Source organism: Somniosus microcephalus, chromosome 2, assembly GCF_052327205.1.
Source record: "Somniosus microcephalus isolate GS21.2 chromosome 2, FLI_Smic_1.0, whole genome shotgun sequence".
Taxonomy (NCBI): Eukaryota; Metazoa; Chordata; class Chondrichthyes; order Squaliformes; family Somniosidae; genus Somniosus; species Somniosus microcephalus.
The window spans coordinates 332,133,858-332,152,901 of record NC_140988.1 but is presented as its reverse complement, the minus strand read 5'-3'; positions in this window follow the sequence as shown (position 1 = coordinate 332,152,901).

Here is a 19,044-nt window from a genome sequence, read left to right as displayed (position 1 = left end):
AAAGGCCTTCGATAAGGTCCCACATAAAAGATTAGCATGGAAAATTGAGGCTCATGGGATAAAGGGGAAAGTTTTGGCGTGGATAGGGAACTGGCTGTCAGATAGAAAACAGAGAGTTGGAATAAACGGCTCATTTTCTGAATGGCAGGCAGTAACAAGTGGGGTACCACAGGGATCTGTCCTGGGCCCCCAGCTGTTCACAATTTACATTAATGACCTGGATCAGGGAGTCGGATGCAGCATTTCCAAATTTGCAGACGACACTAAACTAGGAGGGGGGGTGGGCTCAGAGGAAGAGACCAGGAAGCTCCAGAGCGATTTGGACAGACTGGGCGATTGGGCGGATAAATGGCAGATGCACTATAATGTGGACAAGTGCGAAGTTATCCACCTTGGGTGCAGGAACGGGAGGGCAAATTATTATTTAAATGGCAATAGATTGGGAGAGGGGGAAGTACAGAGAGACCTGGGTGTTCTTGTACACCAGTCACTGAAGGCGAGCATGCAGGTGCAACAGGCGGTCAAGAAGGCAAACGGTATGCTGGCCTTCATAGCAAAAGGGTTAGAATACAGGAACAGGGATACCTTGCTGCAGCTGTACAGGGCACTGGTGAGACCACACCTCGAGTACTGTGTACAGTTTTGGTCGCCTCATCTGAGGAAGGATGTTCTTGCCATGGAGGGGGTGCAGCGGCGATTCACCAGGCTGATACCAGGAATGGCGGGAATGACCTATGAGGAGAGACTATGTAGTTTAGGGATGTACACACTGGAGTTTAGAAGATTGAGAGGGGACCTCATAGAAGTGTATAAAATTCTGACAGGTCTAGACAGACTGGATGCAGAAGGAATGTTTCCCTTGGCGGGTGAGAACAGAACTAGAGGACATAATTTAAGGATAAGGGCTAAACCATTTAGGACAGAGATGAGGGGGAATTTCTTCACTCAGAGAGTGGTGAACCTGTGGAACTCATTGCCACAGAGGGCAGTGTACGCCAGCTCATTAAATATATTTAAGAGGGAATTAGATATATTTCTACGGGCAAAAGGGGTTAAGGGTTACGGAGAGAAGGCGGGGACGGGATACTGAATTAAAGGATCAGCCATGATCTCATCGAATGGCGGAGCAGGCACGAAGGGCCGAATGGCCTACTCCTGCTCCTATCTTCTATGTATCTATGTATTTACTCGGACGTATCCTCCGCCAGGATCAACTGGGAGAAATGTTCCGGACTCCTGGTGGGTCAGTGGCAGGTGGACTCCCTGCCGGAGGAGTTCAGGCCCTTCGCCTGGAGCACTACGCACCTCCTCTACTTGGGAGTCTACCTCAGCCCGGCCGAGGACGCCTGGCCGGCGAACTGGCAAGAGTTGGAGGCCAAAGTCGCCGCACGCTTAGGACGCTGGACAGGATTGCTCCGAGTGTTGTCCTACAGGGGTCGAGCAATGGTCATAAACCAGCTGGTGGCCGCCATGTTGTGGTACCGGTTCGTCACTTTGATCCCTCCCCCTGCGTTTGTCGCCAAGATACAGAAGAAGCTCGTCGACTTCTTCTGGGACAAAAGGAAGCACTGGGTCTCTGCCGCGGTTCTGAGTCTCCCGCTTAGGGAGGGCGGTCAGGCGTTGGTGTGCCTCCGCACCCAGGCTGCGACTTTCCATCTTCAGACGCTGCAGAGATACCTGTACATCGAGAATCCTCCGAGATGGTGTGCGCTGGCGACGTATTTTTTCCGCCAGCTGCACGGCCTCAATTACGACATGCAGCTCCTGTTTTTGGAAGTGAGCGGCAGGCGGGAGAGCCTGCGGGAGCTGCCTGTCTTCTACCAGGAACTACTATGGGTTTGGAACTACGTCGCCTCCAGGCGGAGCTCTCCCCCGTCAGGAATGGCGGCTGTCCTCCGGGAGCCGCTGTTCAGGAATCCGCACCTCCACGTCCGCGAGTTCGGATGGCTGGCGGAACGCAGGGCTGTGCCTGGCAGGGTGACTAGAGTTGGGGACCTACTCGATGGCGGAGGAGCGGGCTGGATGGCGCCGGAGGAGTTGGCGCGGCGCATGTCCTGGGACAACATCCGGCTCGCGGTCAATGCCATTGGGGCGGTGAAAGCGATGCTGCCCCCCGGCGCCACGAGGTGTATCGAGGCGGCTCAGGCGCGTGGGGCGATCCCGTCCGAGCTTACCCCTGTTCGGACGGAATTCCTTATCGGCGCCCTGCCCCGAAACTCCCCTTGGGGATCGGCGCCTCACAACTTGAGCCGTCTCGAGGAAATACCCTCCGTGCTTTTTCATTCCGCACGGAGGGGTTTCCTGTACGGGCTGCTCCTGCACACCTTCCACTTTGCCATCTTCGCCTGCCGTCCGGACACGCCGTGGCGTGCCGTTTTACATTCCGACGGAGGCGGAGGTCCCCAATGGGGGGCTCTCTATGCGGGAGTCCTCCCTTGTTCTATTGGGGACTTGGCCTGGAGGGTGTTGCACAGAGCAGTCCCGTGCAATAGATTCTTAAATAGGTTTACGGACTCCCAGACCGCCTGTTTGTTCTGCGGTCTGGAGGAGTCCGTATTTCATGTTTACGTTGAGTGTGAGAGGTTGCAGCCCCTCTTTCAGTATTTGAAGGGGCTGCTCCTCAAGTTTTGGTTGCACTTCAGTCCCACGCTCTTGATCTACGGTCACCCGGTGCGGAGGGGAGCGGGCAGGTTGGAGGACCTCCTCGTGGGTCTGCTCCTGGGCCTGGCCAAGAAAGCCATTAATTGGTCCAGGCAGCGGGCGGTCAAGGGGGTCGTCCGACCGGATTGCCTCCCTCTCTTCCGTGGCCATGTTCGCGCCCGGGTGGCCCTAGAGATGGAGCACGCAGTGTCCGCCGGCGCGCTCGAGCAATTTCGTGACCGGTGGGCGCCGCGGGGACTGGAGTGCATAATTAGTTTAAATGACCAAATTTTAATTTGATTTGTTAAGGTTTATTTAAAGGTTTATTAGAGTTTTGTTTACAGTTTATTTGTTTAACTCATTTGTCTCACAAAAGAAGCAAGTGAAGGTGCCATCTAGAGGCTACAGAAGAACTGACTGGCACCCTCACAAGCTCATTTTGGACCTTGCTTTCAGAGGAGCAGGTTGTGCTGCTGTTCCTGCTGTTCCTGTGGGGAGAGTGTGTGGTGGTCGCCTTGGCCTGGGAGTGGAGAGGAAGGAGTGACCCCAGGCCACCACTACCAGCAACCTACCTACAACCAACCAACATCATCTACAGAGGTGCCTGGAGAGGGAGGAGTAGAGGACAGAGGAGGAGGCCAGCTTTACAACTACAAGAGGCCTTCCATCACTGCCTCCCAATTTGGCCTCCAGCCCAGGAGAGGGAGAGAGGGGAGAGGAATACCTCTCAGCTACAATTTGGAAGGAGGGGAGGAGTTGCTGCAACTCTCAACATCTGCAGGTGGGTGTCTTTGTGCATTCCCCTAAAGACTTTGCATTCTAGGCGGGGGGAGGAAAGAAGACGGGCCGGAAAGCCTGGCCTGGGTTGGCTGGAGCCTGCCCAGGTGAAGTTTGTTCCTCTACACCGAGAAGACCTGGTGTGGGCTGAGCTTGGGCTTTCTCCAGCCTGCCCAGGCGAAGACATCTTCTCCCCCTGCCCGAAGACCGTCTGAAGACTTTATTTTTCCATCGGGGAGTGCACCCTGCCGACATCCACCCACCTGAATACCATCTTGAGTGGGGACCCTGCCTTTGCGGCCCCCCCCCCCTCCTTCCCACCACCCCCCTCTCTCTCTCTCTTTGTCCTCTCTCTGCCTCTCTAAAAGGCACCTCCTTTTACTTATTAATTGCCAATTGAGCAGAGGGAAGATAGGCCCCTCTCCCAATTAATACCATCAAGGGGAGAGGCGGGCCAGTCACTTCACACTCCCTCTGCTCAGGGGAAGACACTTTTACCAAGGCCATTAAAAACACCTTCAGGCCTGTGACAAAGTTGGGGTGTGTGTGGCTCTTTTAAGAACCACCCCATTATGGCTAGCACTTCTTCGGCGGTGACGGGGCCGGCAATGACTTATGCGGCAGCGACGGCCAAAGCCACGGCTGCTCCCGCTTCTGCTGCTGCCCCGTCGCCGTTCCGATTAATAACAAAGAAGCTTGGGGTGAAGAGCTACACCCACCCCAACATGACCATTGAGGCATGTGTGAAGGCGATGGCTGGGGTTGTCGGCCCTTCAGCCATCCTCGCCACCTCAAAAATGTATGGGAAGGCTGTGTTCTTCCTGGAGTCCGAGCGGGCGGTGGCCCTGGCCATCGCCGAGGGGCTCACCGTGGGTGGGACCTTCCTGCCGGTGGACCCTCTTGAGGCCACCGTGCAGAGGGTCGTACTATCTAACGTCCCGCCCTTTATCTCCGGTGAGCTCCTCCTCCCCCACTTACACCGACTTGGGGAGGTGAGGTCGGGGATTTCGCCGATCCCGCTCGGATTCCGGGAGGCCAGCCTTCGCCATGTCTTCTCCTTCCGGCGCCAGGCTTTTGTGCAGCTGGCGCGGGAGGGGGAGACGGACGGGGCCTTTTCGGTCCTCCACGAGGGGGCCCCATACCGTGTCTTCTGGACGACGGACGGCGTGCGGTGCCACGCCTGTAAGGAGGTGGGGCACGTACGAAAGAACTGCCCCGCCTCCAAGGCCGCCAGGTCGTCTGGCGTGGCCGAGGGTGGCGCCGCCGCCGCTCCTCCCCCCGGGTCTAGCCGTGCCCCCCCCCCCCAAACAAATGCTACCGGGGTACGGTCGTCGTCGGAGGTCAATGCCATCCAGGCCTCCGGCGGGGGGGAGGAGGGGTGTCCGGTCGGGAAGAAGGCGCGGTGGAAGACTAAAAACCATAGGGCAGGTCCCCCCGTGGAGGGCGTGCCCCATAACATGGAGCCCCTGACGCCCGAGAGCGTTGCCGCATTAATCGCGGAGTGCGGCAGTGGGGGAGACCTCGTGCCCGAGCCTGTGGCCGCGACCGCCGAGGTGGTAGCACCAGAACCTGCGGCCGGGCTTGGGCCCGAGGGACCCGAAGAACCCGCTCCACTGGAGGGAGCTGGGGAGGCCCCTGCAGAAATGGAGGTCTCCCTCTGCCCCTCCACTTTGAAAAGAAGGCGCGACCCCCAGGATGAGGAGGAGGACCGGGAGGAGGAAGGTCCCTCCGGTCAGGGGGAGTCGTCGCCTGCCGCGGGTGCTGCGCCCCACACCACCGCTGTCAACATCGTGGGCGAACGGCAGGGGTCGCCTGTCCCTGGGGAGGCTGAGGCAGAGGTGTCTGCCCGGCTCGTGCCTCCCGGGGATGGGGACGAGACCCTGCCCGTGGGGGGGGTCGCGGAACAACCCGCGGCAGAGATTGATCCCTTATCGGTGGCATTACCCCTCGACGAGTCGGGCGGCTTGGAGTCTGGGTCGGGCGGGCTCGCGGAGGATGAGCTCGCCCAGAGCGGCCCGGACCTTTCCCAGGTGCTGCTCGACTTCGTCGAGGTTTGTACAAAAATTACCCCATCTGCTGGGTCGGAGGCCGGTGGCGCGGAAGAGGAGGGCCCTCTGTCTGTGTCTCCGGCGCCGGGCGACTTGGAGGAGTGCGTTTTTACGTTCTCTCCGATCTCTCCGGTCGTTCCGGCGCCTGGGGCGGAGGGGGTCTCCGAACCGCCGCCGTCTTCTGGCCCGGCCCCCTTAGAGGAGCCCAGGGAGGAATCCTCCGCTACCGATCCTGGGGGTGGGATCCGGGCGGAGGCGGGGCCGGCCGGCGCGGCCGAGCCGCTCGATGCGCACTGTGTGACGGACGGTTCGGCCGCCGGTGGCGACCCCCCCGGAGGAGGACGGGGACTCGGTGGAGGGGGCGGCGGAGGACTGGGAGTCCATCGCCGATGAGGCGATGGATGACCTCGCGCCCCTCGCTGGGACCCCCCTCATTCCCATTAAGGAACTCCGGGACTTTGTGGCCACGTGCCTGGGTCGTCGCAGGACCCGGCAGGCCCTCGACAGATGGTCGGGGCTGGCGCTGCTCATCGGGTCGGCCCGCGTCGCCTACAAGACCATGAGTGCGGGCGTGGGCCCGCCCGAGCTGCGTCAGTTCCGGTCCTTCCTCACTGGGCTGCTAAGGGAGTGGCGGTTGACTAGCGGCCGCCCTCCCTTCCCCCGTTAGTTATAAGTAGGGGTTGGATATGCTTCTGAAATGAAGATAACCTGTAGTGTCCGTGTGTAGATAAAGACACTGAAGACAGGAGTTGGTTCATAGGTATTTACTAAGCAAGTCTGGGGGGGGTTCTAAAGGATATACACAATACACAGGCTTATATAGCCCAAGTGGCAATTACCGGCATTGCGCACACCTGGGGCTCTTAAAGGCACATACACCACAATTGCTTTTAAAGGCACATACACCACAATTCCTCCCCTTCTAGCTAACTAGTACATCATATTTTAAGTAATTATTAATTACATGTTATATGCAAAATAATATACATTGCTGTATTAATTAATTATAAGTTAGTCTCTCAGGAGGCTTCCTGACTCGGTCCGGATAACGCCTCGGGGGTGTAGTAGTTTCTGGTGGTGTAGTAGGTTCTTCTGGTAAGGCTGATTCGGCTTGAAGGCCAGTGTCGGGTTCATCGGGTTCCAGTATCACCGGATCGGAGGTAGATATGGGTATCTCTACTTCATCGTTAGATGTATAGCGCGGTGGTGTAGGTTGTCCCTTTTCGGATGACTTGATGATTTGGTCAGCATGGCGCCTTATTATGCTTTCTCCGATGTCCACGGTATACATCAGTGGTCCTAGTCGTGTGCAGATAGTTCCAGGCTGCCATTTCTCGGTACGGTAGTCCCGGGCCTATCTGGAAGGCCCTAGTTGGCCTTTCATTCATGCCCTGAAACTGCCGGTTCTCCACGTCCCTTCGGATGTTGGGCTTGACCAAATCCAGCCGGCATCTTAGGTTTCTATTGTAGAACATCATGGCGGGAGTTTGGTTTGTAACCATATGTGTTGCATTCCTATATGCAAATAAGAAGTTATCCACCTTGTGCTGAAGTTTTATGTTTTCATTACCCATGGCCTTTATGGCCTTCTTAAAGGTCTGGACAAACCTTTCAGCCAATCCATTGGTGGTGGGATGGTATGGGGCGGACGTGTAGTGCTTTACCCCATTGTTCTTTAAGAACTTCCTGAATTCTTCGGACACAAATTGCGGTCCATTATCAGAACATATCTGTTCCGGCAGCCCATTCCTGGCAAATATGGTCCTTAATACTGTGATGGTTTTTTCCGTGGTGGTGGAGGACATCTTTATTACCTCCGGCCACTTGGAGTGTGCATCAACTGCGATTAAGAACATTGAGTCCATAAATGGACCAGCAAAGTCGATGTGCACCCTTTGCCAGGGAGATGAGGGCCACTCCCATGGATGTAGAGGGGCCTGTGGCGGAGCATTTTGGACCTTCTGGCATCCTAGGCAGCTCTTGGTCATGTCTTTGATGTCTCCATCGATACCTGGCCACCATACAAACGCCCTAGCTAGGTTCTTCATTTTCACTCCACCCAGATGCCCCTCGTGAAGCTCCTTTAGCACTTTATCCTGGAGTTTGGGTGGAATCACCACTCTGGATCCACACATCAAAGTTCCTCGGCACACTGACAGCTGTTCTCTTCTTTGCGAGAATGCTGGCAACAGTGGTTCGCCATGTGCTGGCCATCCCTTCACTGTTAAATCGTAGACTCGTGAGAGAGTCGGGTCATTTCTCGTTTCCCTTTCGATGGCAGAATTTGTTACTGGTAGACATTCGACTATGGTAGAGTGGAATATCTCTACTGGGTCTACTGTAGGTGCCTCTTCTATCGTTGGCAACGGCAGGCGCGATAAACCGTCAGCATTCCCATGCTGCTTTGACCCTTTGTATTCAATGTTGTATTGGTGTGCCCCTAGAAAAAGGGACCACCTCTGTAGTCTTTGTGCCGTCATAATGGGGACACCTTTCTTAGGGTTGAATATGGAGATGAGGGGTTGATGGTCAGTCAGCAAGGTAAATTTTTGTCCGTGTAGGTAATGGTTGAATTTCTTCACTCCCCATACCAGGCTGAGTGCTTCCCTGTCTATCTGGGAATAGTTACGCTCAGCTGAGTTCAATGAGCGTGACGCAAAAGCTATCGGCCGTTCCGAGCCATCAGGGAATCTATGGGACAATACCGCTCCTATGCCGTAAGGGGATGCATCGCACGCCAGTCTGATTGGTAGTGATGGGTTGTAATGAGCCAAAACTTTCTCGGATGTGATTAAGTCTTTACATTTATGGAAGGCACGTTTACAGTCTTCGTTCCATTTCCAAATCACTCCTGTGTGTAGAAGATCATTAAGAGGGTGTAGAATAGTTGATAAGTTCGGTAAAAATTTATGATAGTAATTTATTAATCCCAGGAATGACCTCAATTGTGAAACATTTTCAGGTGCTGGGGCTTTTATAACTGCTTCAATTTTTTCAGGTGACTTATGCAACCCTTCCTTATTAATTATGTGGCCACAATATGATATCTGATTTTGGAAAAATTCGCACTTGGGGCGATTTGCTCGTAGGCCCCGTTCTTTCAGCCTAGTGAGCACCTGCTCCAAATTGGCAAGGTGCTCGTTGTCGTTTTCTCCTGTTATAAGGATGTCGTCTAGGTAACACTGAGTCCCCGGAATCCCTTGCAGGACTTGCTCCATAGCTCTTTGCCAGATAGCTGGAGCTGATGCTACTCCAAAAATCAGTCGATTGTACTGGTACAGGCCTTTGTGTGTGTTTATTGTGAGATACTTTTTAGAGGTCTCCTCAACCTCCATCTGTAGATATGCCTGTGCCAAGTCAATTTTTGTGAAACGTTTTCCTCCGGATAGTGAGGCGAAAATATCTTCTATCCTCGGAAGAGGATACTGTACCGTGTGAAGGACCGGGTTTACAGTCACCTTAAAGTCCCCACAGATGCGAATTTTTCTCTGTTCCTCAGAGTTATTTTTCAATGCTTTTTTCATGACTGGAACGATGGGTGTTGCCCATTCGCTCCAATCTATTTTGGATAATACGCCTGCCTTTTCCAAATTCTCCAGCTCTGCCTCGACTGCCGGACGTATTGCGTATGGCACCGGTCTTGCCTTAAAAAATTTTGGAATTGCTGCATCTTCCACTTTTATTGAGGTGGTGATGCCTTTCAAGGTTCCTAGTTTCTCTTGAAACACTTCTTTGGCGTTGGCCAAGATGTCTTTTAATCGTTCAGGTATGATGTCATCATTGTTTTTTTCCTTACTGGTCACCGTCAGTGCCTGAATGGAGTGCCAGTCTAAACGTATCTTCCTTATCCATTCACGTCCCAACAACGGTGGACCACCATCTTGTAGAATGTATAAATACAACTTTTGTATTTCTTTGCCGTTGTATACCACAGGCACCTTTATTTTTCCTTTGGGGTATACTTTCTGCCCCGTATATGTTTTTAAGATAATGGATGTGTCTTTTAGAGGTATATGCGGAAATAGCCTCTCGTAATCTCGTCGATTTATTACGGTTAGAGCTGATCCTGTATCTAGCTCCATTTTAACTGGGGACCCTGCTATTATGAGGGTAACCCAAATGGTCTGGTAATCTTCATTGGCAATTACATTATGTAATTTGAGAGAGCTTAGTCTCTTGTTCCCGGAGTCGCTATCGCTCTTCTGGTCTTTGGAGCTACTGTCCGTCATCATTTGTACCTTTCTGTGCTTTTCCTTATTGATTCTTTTCCCATTAGTGGATTTTTTATTTTCAGATCGGCATACACGTGGAATGTGTCCCATCTTTCCGCATCGCCTGCATGCTTTTTCTTTGAACCAGCAATCCCTCTGGTCATGGTTGGATCTGCCGCAGCGATAACATCTTTCGAAACCCCGTGTCATTTCATGGGTGCCGAAGTCCTGTGGCCTTTGCTGTATCTTTGCCGCTCCTATTGCACTGAAAGCCTTGTCCAGTGTTAAATCTTTTCCAGAAGATACCTTTTTTTGTGTTTCTACACTTAGGGGATCGCAGATGAATTTGTCTTGCAGAGAATCTGCCAGTCCTGCCTCGAATTGGCAGTGTAGGGTATCAACAATCTCCTCAAAATTCTTGTCCATCGGTTCGGCTGGAGTGATTAAATTGCGTAACAGCTTGTATGTTTCTGCGCCCATTAGATCCAGAAGCACTGAAGCTTTTTTTTCATCTTCTATTCCATTTGCGGTGCAAAACACCTCCACTCTTTCTACATATGTGGTCCAATCCTCTATCTTGTTATCAAAAACATCAATATTGCCAAAGTTAGGCTCTGTTTCGTTATCAAAAGCATCAATATTGCCAGACTTAGGCATTTCAAAAAAAGATATGGCGCTTCCTGCGCTTTTTTTTTTCTCTCTGTAGCAACGATATGGCGCTTCCTGCGCTTTCCCGCCGCTGCTACCGATAACAATGCTGTTTTACTGTGGTTTCCGTTTATTCACTGTTGGAGACTCGTTCCCGACGGAGGTTTAAACGCTGACCTGCTTGCCGCGCCGGCCGTCTCCCGAGTGCACCCTCCCAGTTCGTTATTGCTTGCCTCCGATTTCGCTGCCTGTCTCAGCTGTAGAGCCCGCCGCTGGAGCCCCAGCCTGACGCCCAGGAAGGATTAGCGCAGTACCTGCCACCAGCTTGGCCAGCTGGTGAAACCACAGTTTCTATTACTTCCTTGAGTCTTCTGGACGCTGGAGTAATCGATGTCCTTGAGGTGCTGCCGAATTGCAGGTAAGTCCGTTTCCACTTCGTCGCCACTGTAGTGTCCGTGTGTAGATAAAGACACTGAAGACAGGAGTTGGTTCATAGGTATTTACTAAGCAAGTCTGGGGGGGGTTCTAAAGGATATACACAATACACAGGCTTATATAGCCCAAGTGGCAATTACCGGCATTGCGCACACCTGGGGCTCTTAAAGGCACATACACCACAATTGCTTTTAAAGGCACATACACCACATAACCATAGCCAGCCTCAACATCAATGGCAGCAGGGAAGCTAGCCGCAGATTTAATAACTTTTCGGTCCTTCGGGACGGGAAGTATGCGGTGTGCTTCCTGCAAGAAACCCACACTGTTCCGGGAGACGAGGCCACGTGGCTCCTGGAATGGCAAGGAGGGGTCAGCATGAGTCACCTCTCCAGTGTTTCCAGTGGGGTGGCTATCTTGCTGGCCCCGCATTTTCAGCCGGAGATCTTGGGGGTCAAGGAGCTCGTGCCGGGCCGCTTGCTCTAGGTTACTGTTCGCCTGGGGGGCGTGCCGCTCCATCTAGTGAACGTGTACGCCCCTCAGGCCGGTGCGCAGCAAGCGCGCTTCTTTGAAGAAGTGTCCACTCTTCTGAGCTCCGTCGACGCGGGCGAGTGCGTCATCCTCGGGGGGGATTTTAATTGTACCCTCGAGGCGAGGGACCGCACGGGCAGCCTGCCTTGCCCGGCGGCGACGGAGAAGTTGAGGGACCTGGTCGGGTCCCTCGACTTGGTGGACGTCTGGCGAAATCTCCATCCCGACTCCAGCGCCTTCACTTGCGTGAGGTCTGGGAGAGGAGCGTCCAGGATCGACTGCCTCTACATTTCCCGGGCATACGTCTCCTGCGTTCCGGCGGCTTCCATGCGGCCGGTGCCGTGCACGGACCACCACCTGGTGTGGGCGGAGCTCGTTCCGCTGCGCGCGCGGGGGGTGGTCCGCGTATTGGCACTTTAATAACCTGCTGCTGGAGGACGCACGGTTCCGGGACTCGTTTAGTCGGTTCTGGGCCGGCTGGAGAAGGAAGCAGGGGGGCTTCCCCTCCTTGAGGCTATGGTGGGATGTGGGCAAGGCTCACATCCGTCTCTTCTGTCAGGAGTATGCGAAGGGGTCGACCAAGAGGCGGGAGGCCCGGGTCGGGCAGTTGGAGAAGGAGGTGCTCGACCTGGAGTCCCGTCTCGGTCAAGTCGTCGAGGACCCGGCCCTGCGGTTGGTGTACGAAGAGAAGAAGGGCGCGCTGAAGGACCTGCAGCTCGTCGGGTCCCGAGGCGCTTACGTGAGGTCGCGGATCCAGTTCCTGCGGGACCTGGACCGCGGCTCCCCCTTCTTCTATTCGCTGGAAAAAAGACAGGGGGTCCGTAAGCAGCTCTTGGAGCTGCTGGCCGACGACGGATCTCTGGTCTCGGATCCGGAGGGAATCCGCGCGGAGACCCGCGCCTATTACGGGGCTCTGTTCTCTCCGGATCCGTCCAGCGAGGATGCGCGCAGAGTTTTGTGGGAGGACCTGCCGAAGGTCGGCCTGGAGGGCGCCGAAAAATTGGACGCTCCTCTGACTCTGGAGGAGCTGACCGGCGCCCTCCGCCAGCTCTCTAGGGGGAAGTCCCCGGGGCTGGACGGGCTGACCGTGGAGTTCCACAGGGCGTTCTGGGACGTCCTGGGGGGCGACTACGCGCGGGTCCTGGGGGAAAGTTTGGCGACCGGGGAGATGCCCCTCTCTTGGCGCAGGGCGGCGATTGTCCTGCTGCCGAAGAGGGGTGATCTCCGCCTCCTTAAGAACTGGCACCCGGTCTCCCTCCTCAGCACGGATTACAAAATTTTTGCCAGGGCTATGTCTGCTCGCCTTGGCACCGTGCTGGCCCACATGATCCACCCCGACCAGTCCTATACGGTCCCGGGCCGGTCTATCCATGACAACATCCATCTGGTCCGGGACCTGGTCCACCATTCCCAGAGGGCTGGTCTGTCGGTCGCCTTCCTTTCCCTGGATCAGGAGAAGGCGTTCGACAGGGTGGATCACGAGTATCTTTTCGGGACTCTGCGCGCATTCGGGTTCGGGACGCATTTTGTCGCCCGGATCCGACTTCTGTACGCTGCCGCGGAGTGTCTGATTAAAGTTAACAGGTCCTTGACGGCGCCCCTTCGCTTCGGGAGGGGGGTGCGTCAGGGATGCCCCATGTCCGGCCAGTTATATGCCATTTGCGTAGAGCCTTTCCTGCACCTCTTGCGGAAGAGGTTGGCGGGACTGGCTCTGCAAGGGCCGGGCGTGGAGGTGGTCCTCTCGGCTTATGCCGATGACGTGCTCCTCATGGTCACGGATCCCGTTGACTTGCGGAGGATGCGGGAATGCCAGCAGATTTACTCGGACGCGTCCTCCGCCAGGATCAACTGGGGGAAATGTTCTGGACTCCTGGTGGGTCAGTGGCGGGTGGACTCCCTGCCGGAGGAGTTCAGGCCCTTCGCCTGGAGCACTACGCACCTCCTCTACTTGGGAGTCTACCTCAGCCCGGCCGAGGACGCCTGGCCGGCGAACTGGCACGAGTTGGAGGCCAAAGTCACCGCTCGCTTAGGACGCTGGACAGGATTGCTCCGAGTGTTGTCCTACAGGGGTCGGGCGTTGGTCATAAACCAACTGGTGGCCGCCATGTTGTGGTACCGGTTGGTTACCCTGATCCCTCCCCCTGCGTTTGTCGCCAAGATACAGAAGAAGCTCGTCGACTTCTTCTGGAACAACAGGATGCACTGGGTCTCTGCCGCGATTCTGAGTCTCCCGCTTAGGGAGGGCGGTCAGGCGCTGGTGTGCCTTTGCACCCAGGCTGCGACTTTCCGTCTTCAGACGCTGCAGAGATACCTGTACGTTGAGAATCCTCCGAGATGGTGTGCGCTGGCGACGTATTTCTTCCGCCAGCTGCACGGCCTCAATTACGACATGCAGCTCCTGTTTTTGGAAGTGGGCGGCAGGCGTGCCAGCCTGCGGGAGCTGCCTGTCTTTTACCAGGAACTGCTATGGGTTTGGAACTACGTCGCCTCCAGGCAGAGCTCTCCCCTGTCAGGAATGGCGGCTGTCCTTCAAGAGCCGCTGTTCAGGAATCCGCACCTCCACGTCCGCGAGTTCAGGTGGTTGGCGGAACGGAGGGCTGTGCCTGGCAGGGTGACTAGAGTCGGGGACCTACTCGATGGCGGAGGAGCGGGCTGGATGGCGCCGGAGGAGTTGGCGCGGCGCATGTCTTGGGACAACGTCCGGCTCGCGGTCGATGCCATCGAGGCGGTGAAATTGACGCTGCCCCCCGGCACCACGAGGTGTATCGAGGCGGCTCAAGCGCGTGGGGCGATCCTGTCCGAGCTTTCCCCCGTTCGGACGGAATTCCTTATCGGCGCCCTGCCCCAAAACTCCCCTCGGGGATTGGCGCCTCACAACTTGAGCCGTCTCGAGGAGATGCCCTCCGTGCCTTTTCATTCCGCACGGAGGGGTTTCCTGTACGGGCTGCTCCTGCACACCTTCCACTTTGCCATCTTCGCCTGCCGTCCGGACATGCCGTGGCGTGCTGTTTTACCTTCCGACGGAGGCGGAGGTCCCCAATGGGGGGCTCTCTATGCGGGAGTCCTCCCTTGTTCTGTTGGGGACTTGGCCTGGGGGGTGTTGCACAGGGCAGTCCCGTGCAATAGGCTCTTAAGTAGGTTCACGGACTCCCAGACCGCCTGTTTGTTCTGCGGTCTGGAGGAGTCCGTGTTCCATGTTTACGTTGAGTGTGAGAGGTTGCAGCCCCTCTTCCATTATTTGAAGGGGCTGCTCCTCAAGTTTTGGTTGCACTTCAGTCCCACGCTCTTGACCTACGGTCACCCGGTGCGGAGGGGAGTGGGCAGGCTGGAGGACCTCCTCGTGGGTCTGCTCCTGGGCCTGGCAAAGAAAGCCATTAATTGGTCCAGGCAGCGGGCGGCCGAGGGGGTCGTCCAGCCAGATTGCCTCCCTCTCTTCCGTGGCCATGTTCGCACCCGGGTGGCCCTGGAGATGGAGCACGCGGTGTCCGCCGGCGAGCTCGAGCTCTTTCGTGACCGGTGGGCGCCGCGGGGACTGGAGTGCATAATCGGTTTAAACGACCAAATTTTAATTTGATTTGTTAAGTTTTATTTAATGGTTTATTAGACTTTTAGTTACAGTTTATTTGTTTAATGTATTTTGGTTTTTGGTCTTACACAAAGAGGAGGCTAGGAACAATTAACAAAGGAACAAACAAGTGAAGGTGCCATCTAGAGGTTACAGAAGGAACTGACTGGCACCCTCACACCCTTGCAGGACTTGCTCCATAGCTCCTTGCCAGATAGCTGGAGCTGACGCTACTCCGAAAATCAGTCGATTGTACTGGTACAGTCCTTTGTGTGTGTTTATCGTGAGGTACTTTTTAGAGGCCTCCTCAACCTCCATCTGTAGATATGCCTGTGCCAAGTCAATTTTGGTGAAACGTTTCCCTCCGGATAGTGAGGCGAAAATATCTTCTATCCTCGGAAGAGGATACTGTACCGTGTGAAGGACTGGGTTTACAGTCAACTTGAAGTCCCCACAGATGCGAATTTTTCTCTGTTCTTCAGATTTATCATTATTCAACGTTTTCTTCATGACCGGGACGATGGGTGTTGCCCACTCGCTCCAATCTACCTTGGATAACACGCCTGCCTTTTCCAAATTCTCCAGCTCTGCCTCGACTGCTGGACGAATTGCGTATGGCACCGGCCTTGCCTTAAAAAACTTGGGAATTGCCGCATCTTCTACTTTTATTGAGGCGGTGACGCCTTTCAAGGTTCCTAGTTCCTGTTGAAACACTTAGAGTCATAGAGTCATAGAGTTATACAGCACAGAAAGAGGCCCTTCGGCCCATCGTGTCTGCGCCATCCATCAAGCCCTGTCTAATCTAATCCCATTTTCCAGCATTTGGTCCATAGCCTTGTATGCAATGGCATTTCAAGTGCTCATCCAAATGCTTCTTGAATGTTGTGAGGGTTCCTGCCTCTACCACCCTTTCAGGCAGTGAGTTCCAGACTCCAACCACCCTCTGGGTGAAAAAGTTCCTCCTCAAATCCCCTCTAAACCTCCTGCCCCTTACCTTGAATCTATGCCCCCTTGTTATTGACCCCCCTACTAAGGGGAAAAGTTCCTCTTTATCTACCCTATCTATGCCCCTCATTAATCGTTCAGGTATGACGTCATCATCATTTTTTTTCTTACTGGTCACCGTCAGTGCCTGAATGGAGTGCCAGTCTAAACGTATCTTCCTGATCCATTCACGTCCCAACAGCGGTGGACCACCATCTTGCAGAACGTATAAATACAACTTCTGTATTTTCTTGCCGTTGTATACAACAGGCACCCTTATTTTCCCTCTGGGGTATACTTTCTGCCCCGTATATGTCTTCAAGATAATGGATGTGTCTTTCAAAGGTATATGCGGAAATAGCTGCTCGTAATCCCGTCGACTTATGACGGTCAGAGCTGATCCTGTATCTCGCTCCATTTTAACTGGGGACCCCGCTATCGTGAGGGTAACCCAAATGGTCTGGTAATCTTCTTTGGCAATTACATTATGTAATTTGAGACAGCTTAGTCTCTTGTTTCTGGAGTCGCTATTGCTCTTCTGGTCTTCGGAGCTACTGTCCGTCATCATTTGTACCTTTCTGTACTTTTCCTTATTGATTTTTTTTCTGTCAGTGGATTTTTTGTTTCCAGATCGGCATACACGTGCAATGTGTCCCATCTTTCCGCATTGCCTGCGTGCTTTGTCCTTGAACCAGCAGTCCCTCTGGTCATGGGTGGATCTGCCGCAGCGATAACATCTCTCGAAACCCCGTGTCATTTCATGGGTGCCGAAGTCCTGTGGCTTTTGCTGTATCTCTGCAGCTCCTCTTGCTGCTGCTTCATATGATACAGGCATACTGAAAGCCTTGTCCAGTGTCAAATCTTTCTCAGAAAGTAGCCTTTTCTGTGTTCCTTCACTTAGGAGACTGCAGACGAATTTGTCTCGTAGAGAATCTGCCAGTCCTGCCCCGAATTGGCAGTGCTTTGACAGCTTTCTTAATTCAGTGAGGTAATCAGCGTTACTTTCATTCTTGTGCTGATTCCTCCTGAAGAATTTGAATCGTTCCACTATCAGCAGCGGTGTTGGGTTTAAGTGCTCCTGTAGGGTATCAACAATCTCCTTAAAATTCTTGTCCATCGGTTTGGCTGGAGTGATTAAGTTTCGTAACAGCCCGTATGTCCTTGCGCCCATCAGATTTAGAAGTACCGATGCCTTTTTATCATCCTCTACTTCATTCGCTGTGCAATATACCTCCACTCTTTCCACATATGTGGTCCAATCCTCTATATCACTATCGAAAGCAGTAATATTACCAGTCTTAGGCATCCTGAAAATCAAAAATGGCGCCTCCCGCGCTTTCCTTTCTTCACTGACGAGAGAAAATGGCGCCTCCCGCGCTTTCCCGCCGCTGCCGCTGCTGACAACGCTGTTCTCCGCAGTTTTTATTTACACAGATATTTTTAATAGTTGGAGACTCGTTCCCGCCGGACTCTCTGGGACTTTTCCCTCCCTCTGCTTGGTCCGAACGCCGACCTGCTTTGCAGCGCCGGCCGTCTCCCGAGTGCTGCACCCTCCATCTCTGTTTGCCTCCGCCTTCCGACTCGCTGCTCGGCCCCGCTGCAGAGCCACCCGATCGAGCCCCAGCCCGCCACCCAGGAAGGATTAGTGCATTACCTGCCACCAGCCCGGCTAGCTGGTGAAACCATTTTTTAAAAAAAAAATTTCGACCTTCCTCTGAGGAATCGATCTCCTTGAGGTGCTGCCGAATTGCAGGTAAGTCCGTTTCCAATTCGTCGCCACTGTTGTATCCGTGTGTTAATGGAGACACGGAATGCAGGAGTTGGTTTAACAGGTGTTTTCTGAACAAAGTCTGGAGGTGAACTAAAAGATACAAGACGCTATACAGGCTTATATACCCGAGTGGTCACTACCGGTATTACAGTACACAGGGGCTCTTAAAGGTACATGCACTACACAATCGGAGGTTGCAAAAGTTCATTCATGAGTTTGATAGTAAGAACTGTCAAACTCATGAAAACTCTGGGTGCCCAAAACAGTACTTAAACTTCAAATAAAAGTTTTTAAAAATCCCACTAATTAAATGAGCTATTAATAACTGTAAAAAACTAATTTAAACAATTATTCAAATTTTTGAAAAAAATAATTTTTTAACAAATCGGGTCTAAAAATACACTTACCTTACTGTAAAGTCTTTAAAAATAATAAACCTGTGGGAAAAAATTTCTAACTTTAATTATTAGACCACTTACCTTTTAAAACTAAGTCCTTACGTCTGCTTTTTTCATTCGTAAAAAGTTGAGGCCTTCACACACGGGCAAACCTTTAAAAAAAAAGGAATTTCAGCATGCACGCGCAGACTCCTGCACACACGCGTTCGACCTCTGAACCCCTTGGTTCAGAGGAAAGGAAATGCTGGTTTTCCGCGCATGCGCTGTGCTGCTGAAAACCGACACTTCCATCGGGCCCACGCGTGAGTACCCCGTCCGTACTCACGCGTTGGGACCTGAATTACTGGGCCAATGAAACAGTCCATGTCTGCATGCAACAAGACCTGGACGACGTTCAGGCTTGGGCTGATAAGTGGAAGGTACCATTCGCGCCACAGAAGTGCCAGGCAATGAGTATCTCCAACAAGCGAGAGTCTAACCACCTCCCCATGACATTCAATAGCATTACTGTAATGTATACAACATTGAAGGGACTACTTTGTATTGCGGATGTATATCCTTAGTTGCGAGCATATATAACAGACACGTATCGATTTGTACAGTCAGTGCCGAAGTTCCAGTTACCCAGTAAAGATCACTTGAAGTTACTCTCAGTCTCTGCTGCTTTATTATTTTATGTAGTTGTGTGTAGCGGTACAAACACAACAAATTGGTGACGAGAATTATGAACCTACGTCTTCCTATTCTGGCATCGTATCCAGAGGACACCGAAACTTGGAAGAAAGGAGCGAGAAGGTAGAGAAAACGGAGTACGCTTGCTAAGCTAGGCAGGGGATACGTAAGTCAAGTGAAAAGTGCACAGGACTTGCATGACGCTAGCTAACTAGTAAAGAAAGAAAAACGGGTTTGGAAAAAAAAATGGCGATGATTGGCACGATTGCAGCATTTGATAGCAGCATTGAAGACTGGGCAACTTATATTGAAAGAGTGGAGTTGTACTGTGAGGCTAACGGAGTGGAGGTAGAAAAGAAAGCCA